Source organism: Microcebus murinus, chromosome 18 (assembly GCF_040939455.1).
Source record: "Microcebus murinus isolate Inina chromosome 18, M.murinus_Inina_mat1.0, whole genome shotgun sequence".
Classification (NCBI taxonomy): domain Eukaryota; kingdom Metazoa; phylum Chordata; class Mammalia; order Primates; family Cheirogaleidae; genus Microcebus; species Microcebus murinus.
In genome coordinates, this window is record NC_134121.1 from 2,020,702 (window position 1) to 2,030,496 (window position 9,795).

At 64.0% G+C, this 9,795-nt stretch overlaps 2 pseudogenes; both read right to left on the reverse strand.

Annotated features, from left to right (window-relative positions):
- Nucleotides 1–1,643: 1,643 nt before the first annotated feature.
- LOC142862169 (uncharacterized) lies at nucleotides 1,644–1,762 on the reverse strand (annotated as a pseudogene).
- Nucleotides 1,763–5,211: 3,449 nt separating this feature from the next.
- Nucleotides 5,212–5,330, reverse strand: LOC142862170 (uncharacterized; annotated as a pseudogene).
- Nucleotides 5,331–9,795: the final 4,465 nt, after the last annotated feature.

The window sequence follows — 9,795 nt, forward strand, 5'->3', positions numbered from 1 at the left end:
GGGCCTTCAGGCAGGACAGAGAGCCCCGGAATCCGACGTGGAGAGCTGCGTGGACGTCCCCATCAGGAGGCGGTCCCCACCTCCGCGGCTCTCCCCTTGCGGGGAGCGGCAGCCCCAGGGCCTCAGGGAAGACACCAGGCTGGGCCCCCGCGGCACAGCGGGGCACGACCCCGGCAGGCAGGCGACTTAGCGATGCCTGTGCCAGACTGCTGCGGCCGCCCTGCTGCCGGGTTCCTGGAGGGCTTCCTGGAATCAGCGTCCACACCAAGCCCCTGGAAGGCCCAGGCGACGGAGGAGCCGTCAGGCAGGGGCCGAGGACGGTGACAGGCCGGGCGGGAAGGAGCCGGTCAGGCAGGGGCCCAGGACAGCGACGGGCCTGGCCGGGGAGGAGCGAGTCAGGCAGTGGCCCAGGTGGTGGGCCGGGCGGGGAGGAGCCTGTCAGGCAGGGGCAGAGGACGGTGACGGTGACGGTGACCTGACGTGGGCCGGGGCGGGAAGGAGCCGGTCAGGCAGGGGCAGGGGCCGAGGACAGTGACGGGCCTGGCGGGGCAGGAGCGCGTCAGGCAGGGGCAGAGGAGTTGGGCTGGGTAAGGGGTAGGGTGACAGTTAGGGCACAATTCACAATCGCAAAGATGTGGAAGCGACCCGAGTGCCCATCCATCCAGGAGTGCATTAATAACATGTGGCGCGTGGACACCACGGAGTGCTGTTCGGCTGTGAGGAGCAGCGGTGAGAGGGCGCCTCTCCTCTTCTCCTGGCCAGAGCTGGGACCCGTCCCAGTAGGCCAGGTATCCCAAGCATGGACACACGAGCACCACGTGCGCGCGCTCACCGGCAAATTGGTACGAACGGATGGACACCTAAGTGGACACAGAGGAATCACTGTCATCGGGTGGGTGTCGGGCGGGCGGGCGTGGGGAGGGGGTGGGCATACACATCCATTAGGGAGGGGGGGTGCGCACCAACTGGGGGATGGGCGCACTTGAAGCTCTGCCCCGAGGGGGGAGGCGGGGAAAGAGCAATGCACCCGACCTGAACATTGGTACCCCCACAATCCGCTGGGAGAAAATGAGAAATAAATAAGGAAACAGGGGGGAGGGGGGCACGGGCAACACATGTCACCTCAATACTTGTACTCCCATCATCTGCTTGAAAAGAGAGAGAGAAGAAAATGCAATAATAGAGATAAGAGACACTTTCTAAGAAAATGAATCCGAAAAGAAAAGTAAAAGGAGGCCTGTCCAGCAGGTCTGGGTGTGAGTCCGGAGCCCCCAGCCTCCAGTGCCACCACCAGAGATTCCTACGTGTAGCCCATAGAACCCCAAAAGCAACGGGACGAGTTCTGGTGACATGCTCGCTCAAAATGACATCCTGGAATCCTTCCGGAGCTCCCTCCCCTCTCAGACTCCAGCGTGTCGGTTCCCACAGACCAGACCTTTGGTCTGAGACCTGACAGTCCAGATGCCACGCATGCTGCCGCGTGGCGGCGGTGTCGCGGCTTGGGACAAGAAGGAGGCCCCACGGTGCGGGCTGGGGCGGCAGGCACCGCGGCGGGCGCTGAGGGTGGGGGTGATCCGCCGGACCGCCGTCCCGCCGCGCTCCCAGCAAGGGGACAGAGCAACAGGCAAAAAAAAAAAAAAAAAAGCCTACGGCACCCGGGATGCCCAGGCGGTCTCCCATCCAAGTACTAGCCAGGCCCGAGGCTGCTTAGCTTCGGAGATCAGACGAGACGGGGCGCGTTCGGGGTGGTGTGACCGTAGACGGCGGAGGGCGCCCCTGCCCCGCTCAAGAAGCCAGCCTCACCGCGCTTCCCCGCGATAGCGCTGACCCGACTGAGGTGAGGGACGGGGCGGGGCGGGGTGGGGTGGAGGGCTGTCCACACACACACACACACACACACACACACACACACACACACACACACACGATGCGCCTGCACGGCTGGACCTGCCAAGGTGGAAACCTTCCAGCCCCCCTCCTCTCCTCACCTCGCCTCCTTCACCTACCCGCCCCCACCCCCAGCGCGCCGCTGCTGACTGCGCACGCGCGCGCGGCGCGCTCACCCTTTGACCCCAGCCAGGGGCCGCCCTCCCGCACAACCCCTTTCAGCTGCGCCCCCCGCCCTGTGGGTGGGCGGGCTGCCGCCTATTCCCCAGGGCCAGGGCTGGGGCACAGCGCATGGGGGAGGGGAGCGAGTGTAGGGGCGTGTCTCGGGATGTGTCCCATGGCTGCGGTGGGGCGGCGTGGTTTGGGGGGCGCTGAAGGAATCAGTCCCCTCCATCTCCCACCTCTGGAAAACCCCCAAGCCCTTGGAGAACTGCCGGCACCGCTACCGTGGTTGCCGGGACCCTGCTCTGTGTCCTCCTGTGGCCCAGTCCAAGGGGCCTGGGCCTGGCCCGGGGCTGGATTGGACCCCAACCACCCTCGGGTGTGGACTCGCTAAAAGCCGGCGATTAGATATTGGATTCGAGCTTCCTTGAGGTCATTTCACTAATGAATGCACCGAAAAGAGTTTCCTAATCCATCTGTGAGGGTGGCAACTGAAAGAGAATTTTAAAGCTGACAGAATAGGCGAGGAAAGGCACAGGAGATTTCCAAACCCAGTAAGGAAGCCTTTCCCGAAATGGAAGAAAGAAACGAGCAAACAGAGACACCGGTAGCCCGCCCGGATCAGAGTCTGCTCCTTACAGAAAGTACCCTGACCAGGTTCACCCGTGGGTGGGTGGCGAGCCAGTGGCATTCAGAAGAGCGAGGCCCGCAGTCTGTGCAGAAGACACCTGCACTCGGGTGTGTGTGGCGGCACCATTCCCAAGCAGCTCCAAATGGTAATCCAAAGAGAAGCCAGGGAGTTCCCAACGCCCCAGGTGTCCTCAGCCCACGACTGGCTGCAGTGGGAATGCGAAGCCCGGCTCCTTGTCTCAGAGCGGGACAACCAGGGGGTGTGATGTACACCCCGGGGTTCCCAGGAGGATCAGGCTGAGGCTGGGACTTGGCCTGAAAATGTCCCCTCGCATGGGCACCCCCTTCCGCTTCCGGCTCCTCTACTCCTGGTGCCCCTCCATCCAGGGGCCAGACTTTAAGAAGTCACCCGCAGGAGAATCCTGGTCCCAAAGGAGCCTTCGGGGGGACCCGTGCTGAGAGAGGTTGTGGGCATGGCCCGCTGGGGCTCTGCCCGACCCAGGGCTGGGAGATGCAACCTCCCAGCTCCGGGTCCCTGCAGGAAGCCTTGGCAAGAACAGGGCCAGTCCTCCAAAGGCCCAGGTGTGGGGAGCCCAGGCCAGGCAGCCTGTGGAAGAAGCCACATGCCGTGCCACCCCGGGAACACGACTGCAGGTCGCGGCCCCTCCCACCTCCTCCCCGACATGGCGCAGGGCTCAGAGACACCTCGGACGCTGCTACCAAAATCCACAGGGCATCGGTTGCTCCTCCGAAGCCCCCGAGCAGACCGCGTTGTCCAGCCAGCCCCTGGGCCTCCCTGGGGTGCCCAGCACAAAAGTGCAGACAACCACCGGACTCCCAATATCAGTTGGAGGATGTTTCTGCCACTCTAAGGACCCGCAGGCCAGCTGGGCCTTCAGGCAGGACAGAGAGCCCCGGAATCCGACGTGGAGAGCTGCGTGGACGTCCCCATCAGGAGGCGGTCCCCACCTCCGCGGCTCTCCCCTTGCGGGGAGCGGCAGCCCCAGGGCCTCAGGGAAGACACCAGGCTGGGCCCCCGCGGCACAGCGGGGCACGACCCCGGCAGGCAGGCGACTTAGCGATGCCTGTGCCAGACTGCTGCGGCCGCCCTGCTGCCGGGTTCCTGGAGGGCTTCCTGGAATCAGCGTCCACACCAAGCCCCTGGAAGGCCCAGGCGACGGAGGAGCCGTCAGGCAGGGGCCGAGGACGGTGACAGGCCGGGCGGGAAGGAGCCGGTCAGGCAGGGGCCCAGGACAGCGACGGGCCTGGCCGGGGAGGAGCGAGTCAGGCAGTGGCCCAGGTGGTGGGCCGGGCGGGGAGGAGCCTGTCAGGCAGGGGCAGAGGACGGTGACGGTGACGGTGACCTGACGTGGGCCGGGGCGGGAAGGAGCCGGTCAGGCAGGGGCAGGGGCCGAGGACAGTGACGGGCCTGGCGGGGCAGGAGCGCGTCAGGCAGGGGCAGAGGAGTTGGGCTGGGTAAGGGGTAGGGTGACAGTTAGGGCACAATTCACAATCGCAAAGATGTGGAAGCGACCCGAGTGCCCATCCATCCAGGAGTGCATTAATAACATGTGGCGCGTGGACACCACGGAGTGCTGTTCGGCTGTGAGGAGCAGCGGTGAGAGGGCGCCTCTCCTCTTCTCCTGGCCAGAGCTGGGACCCGTCCCAGTAGGCCAGGTATCCCAAGCATGGACACACGAGCACCACGTGCGCGCGCTCACCGGCAAATTGGTACGAACGGATGGACACCTAAGTGGACACAGAGGAATCACTGTCATCGGGTGGGTGTCGGGCGGGCGGGCGTGGGGAGGGGGTGGGCATACACATCCATTAGGGAGGGGGGGTGCGCACCAACTGGGGGATGGGCGCACTTGAAGCTCTGCCCCGAGGGGGGAGGCGGGGAAAGAGCAATGCACCCGACCTGAACATTGGTACCCCCACAATCCGCTGGGAGAAAATGAGAAATAAATAAGGAAACAGGGGGGAGGGGGGCACGGGCAACACATGTCACCTCAATACTTGTACTCCCATCATCTGCTTGAAAAGAGAGAGAGAAGAAAATGCAATAATAGAGATAAGAGACACTTTCTAAGAAAATGAATCCGAAAAGAAAAGTAAAAGGAGGCCTGTCCAGCAGGTCTGGGTGTGAGTCCGGAGCCCCCAGCCTCCAGTGCCACCACCAGAGATTCCTACGTGTAGCCCATAGAACCCCAAAAGCAACGGGACGAGTTCTGGTGACATGCTCGCTCAAAATGACATCCTGGAATCCTTCCGGAGCTCCCTCCCCTCTCAGACTCCAGCGTGTCGGTTCCCACAGACCAGACCTTTGGTCTGAGACCTGACAGTCCAGATGCCACGCATGCTGCCGCGTGGCGGCGGTGTCGCGGCTTGGGACAAGAAGGAGGCCCCACGGTGCGGGCTGGGGCGGCAGGCACCGCGGCGGGCGCTGAGGGTGGGGGTGATCCGCCGGACCGCCGTCCCGCCGCGCTCCCAGCAAGGGGACAGAGCAACAGGCAAAAAAAAAAAAAAAAAAGCCTACGGCACCCGGGATGCCCAGGCGGTCTCCCATCCAAGTACTAGCCAGGCCCGAGGCTGCTTAGCTTCGGAGATCAGACGAGACGGGGCGCGTTCGGGGTGGTGTGACCGTAGACGGCGGAGGGCGCCCCTGCCCCGCTCAAGAAGCCAGCCTCACCGCGCTTCCCCGCGATAGCGCTGACCCGACTGAGGTGAGGGACGGGGCGGGGCGGGGTGGGGTGGAGGGCTGTCCACACACACACACACACACACACACACACACACACACACACACACACGATGCGCCTGCACGGCTGGACCTGCCAAGGTGGAAACCTTCCAGCCCCCCTCCTCTCCTCACCTCGCCTCCTTCACCTACCCGCCCCCACCCCCAGCGCGCCGCTGCTGACTGCGCACGCGCGCGCGGCGCGCTCACCCTTTGACCCCAGCCAGGGGCCGCCCTCCCGCACAACCCCTTTCAGCTGCGCCCCCCGCCCTGTGGGTGGGCGGGCTGCCGCCTATTCCCCAGGGCCAGGGCTGGGGCACAGCGCATGGGGGAGGGGAGCGAGTGTAGGGGCGTGTCTCGGGATGTGTCCCATGGCTGCGGTGGGGCGGCGTGGTTTGGGGGGCGCTGAAGGAATCAGTCCCCTCCATCTCCCACCTCTGGAAAACCCCCAAGCCCTTGGAGAACTGCCGGCACCGCTACCGTGGTTGCCGGGACCCTGCTCTGTGTCCTCCTGTGGCCCAGTCCAAGGGGCCTGGGCCTGGCCCGGGGCTGGATTGGACCCCAACCACCCTCGGGTGTGGACTCGCTAAAAGCCGGCGATTAGATATTGGATTCGAGCTTCCTTGAGGTCATTTCACTAATGAATGCACCGAAAAGAGTTTCCTAATCCATCTGTGAGGGTGGCAACTGAAAGAGAATTTTAAAGCTGACAGAATAGGCGAGGAAAGGCACAGGAGATTTCCAAACCCAGTAAGGAAGCCTTTCCCGAAATGGAAGAAAGAAACGAGCAAACAGAGACACCGGTAGCCCGCCCGGATCAGAGTCTGCTCCTTACAGAAAGTACCCTGACCAGGTTCACCCGTGGGTGGGTGGCGAGCCAGTGGCATTCAGAAGAGCGAGGCCCGCAGTCTGTGCAGAAGACACCTGCACTCGGGTGTGTGTGGCGGCACCATTCCCAAGCAGCTCCAAATGGTAATCCAAAGAGAAGCCAGGGAGTTCCCAACGCCCCAGGTGTCCTCAGCCCACGACTGGCTGCAGTGGGAATGCGAAGCCCGGCTCCTTGTCTCAGAGCGGGACAACCAGGGGGTGTGATGTACACCCCGGGGTTCCCAGGAGGATCAGGCTGAGGCTGGGACTTGGCCTGAAAATGTCCCCTCGCATGGGCACCCCCTTCCGCTTCCGGCTCCTCTACTCCTGGTGCCCCTCCATCCAGGGGCCAGACTTTAAGAAGTCACCCGCAGGAGAATCCTGGTCCCAAAGGAGCCTTCGGGGGGACCCGTGCTGAGAGAGGTTGTGGGCATGGCCCGCTGGGGCTCTGCCCGACCCAGGGCTGGGAGATGCAACCTCCCAGCTCCGGGTCCCTGCAGGAAGCCTTGGCAAGAACAGGGCCAGTCCTCCAAAGGCCCAGGTGTGGGGAGCCCAGGCCAGGCAGCCTGTGGAAGAAGCCACATGCCGTGCCACCCCGGGAACACGACTGCAGGTCGCGGCCCCTCCCACCTCCTCCCCGACATGGCGCAGGGCTCAGAGACACCTCGGACGCTGCTACCAAAATCCACAGGGCATCGGTTGCTCCTCCGAAGCCCCCGAGCAGACCGCGTTGTCCAGCCAGCCCCTGGGCCTCCCTGGGGTGCCCAGCACAAAAGTGCAGACAACCACCGGACTCCCAATATCAGTTGGAGGATGTTTCTGCCACTCTAAGGACCCGCAGGCCAGCTGGGCCTTCAGGCAGGACAGAGAGCCCCGGAATCCGACGTGGAGAGCTGCGTGGACGTCCCCATCAGGAGGCGGTCCCCACCTCCGCGGCTCTCCCCTTGCGGGGAGCGGCAGCCCCAGGGCCTCAGGGAAGACACCAGGCTGGGCCCCCGCGGCACAGCGGGGCACGACCCCGGCAGGCAGGCGACTTAGCGATGCCTGTGCCAGACTGCTGCGGCCGCCCTGCTGCCGGGTTCCTGGAGGGCTTCCTGGAATCAGCGTCCACACCAAGCCCCTGGAAGGCCCAGGCGACGGAGGAGCCGTCAGGCAGGGGCCGAGGACGGTGACAGGCCGGGCGGGAAGGAGCCGGTCAGGCAGGGGCCCAGGACAGCGACGGGCCTGGCCGGGGAGGAGCGAGTCAGGCAGTGGCCCAGGTGGTGGGCCGGGCGGGGAGGAGCCTGTCAGGCAGGGGCAGAGGACGGTGACGGTGACGGTGACCTGACGTGGGCCGGGGCGGGAAGGAGCCGGTCAGGCAGGGGCAGGGGCCGAGGACAGTGACGGGCCTGGCGGGGCAGGAGCGCGTCAGGCAGGGGCAGAGGAGTTGGGCTGGGTAAGGGGTAGGGTGACAGTTAGGGCACAATTCACAATCGCAAAGATGTGGAAGCGACCCGAGTGCCCATCCATCCAGGAGTGCATTAATAACATGTGGCGCGTGGACACCACGGAGTGCTGTTCGGCTGTGAGGAGCAGCGGTGAGAGGGCGCCTCTCCTCTTCTCCTGGCCAGAGCTGGGACCCGTCCCAGTAGGCCAGGTATCCCAAGCATGGACACACGAGCACCACGTGCGCGCGCTCACCGGCAAATTGGTACGAACGGATGGACACCTAAGTGGACACAGAGGAATCACTGTCATCGGGTGGGTGTCGGGCGGGCGGGCGTGGGGAGGGGGTGGGCATACACATCCATTAGGGAGGGGGGGTGCGCACCAACTGGGGGATGGGCGCACTTGAAGCTCTGCCCCGAGGGGGGAGGCGGGGAAAGAGCAATGCACCCGACCTGAACATTGGTACCCCCACAATCCGCTGGGAGAAAATGAGAAATAAATAAGGAAACAGGGGGGAGGGGGGCACGGGCAACACATGTCACCTCAATACTTGTACTCCCATCATCTGCTTGAAAAGAGAGAGAGAAGAAAATGCAATAATAGAGATAAGAGACACTTTCTAAGAAAATGAATCCGAAAAGAAAAGTAAAAGGAGGCCTGTCCAGCAGGTCTGGGTGTGAGTCCGGAGCCCCCAGCCTCCAGTGCCACCACCAGAGATTCCTACGTGTAGCCCATAGAACCCCAAAAGCAACGGGACGAGTTCTGGTGACATGCTCGCTCAAAATGACATCCTGGAATCCTTCCGGAGCTCCCTCCCCTCTCAGACTCCAGCGTGTCGGTTCCCACAGACCAGACCTTTGGTCTGAGACCTGACAGTCCAGATGCCACGCATGCTGCCGCGTGGCGGCGGTGTCGCGGCTTGGGACAAGAAGGAGGCCCCACGGTGCGGGCTGGGGCGGCAGGCACCGCGGCAGGCGCTGAGGGTGGGGGTGATCCGCCGGACCGCCGTCCCGCCGCGCTCCCAGCAAGGGGACAGAGCAACAGGCAAAAAAAAAAAAAAAAAGCCTAGGCACCCGGGATGCCCAGGCGGTCTCCCATCCAAGTACTAGCCAGGCCCGAGGCTGCTTAGCTTCGGAGATCAGACGAGACGGGGCGCGTTCGGGGTGGTGTGACCGTAGACGGCGGAGGGCGCCCCTGCCCCGCTCAAGAAGCCAGCCTCACCGCGCTTCCCCGCGATAGCGCTGACCCGACTGAGGTGAGGGACGGGGCGGGGCGGGGTGGGGTGGAGGGCTGTCCACACACACACACACACACACACACACACACGATGCGCCTGCACGGCTGGACCTGCCAAGGTGGAAACCTTCCAGCCCCCCTCCTCTCCTCACCTCGCCTCCTTCACCTACCCGCCCCCACCCCCAGCGCGCCGCTGCTGACTGCGCACGCGCGCGCGGCGCGCTCACCCTTTGACCCCAGCCAGGGGCCGCCCTCCCGCACAACCCCTTTCAGCTGCGCCCCCCGCCCTGTGGGTGGGCGGGCTGCCGCCTATTCCCCAGGGCCAGGGCTGGGGCACAGCGCATGGGGGAGGGGAGCGAGTGTAGGGGCGTGTCTCGGGATGTGTCCCATGGCTGCGGTGGGGCGGCGTGGTTTGGGGGGCGCTGAAGGAATCAGTCCCCTCCATCTCCCACCTCTGGAAAACCCCCAAGCCCTTGGAGAACTGCCGGCACCGCTACCGTGGTTGCCGGGACCCTGCTCTGTGTCCTCCTGTGGCCCAGTCCAAGGGGCCTGGGCCTGGCCCGGGGCTGGATTGGACCCCAACCACCCTCGGGTGTGGACTCGCTAAAAGCCGGCGATTAGATATTGGATTCGAGCTTCCTTGAGGTCATTTCACTAATGAATGCACCGAAAAGAGTTTCCTAATCCATCTGTGAGGGTGGCAACTGAAAGAGAATTTTAAAGCTGACAGAATAGGCGAGGAAAGGCACAGGAGATTTCCAAACCCAGTAAGGAAGCCTTTCCCGAAATGGAAGAAAGAAACGAGCAAACAGAGACACCGGTAGCCCGCCCGGATCAGAGTCTGC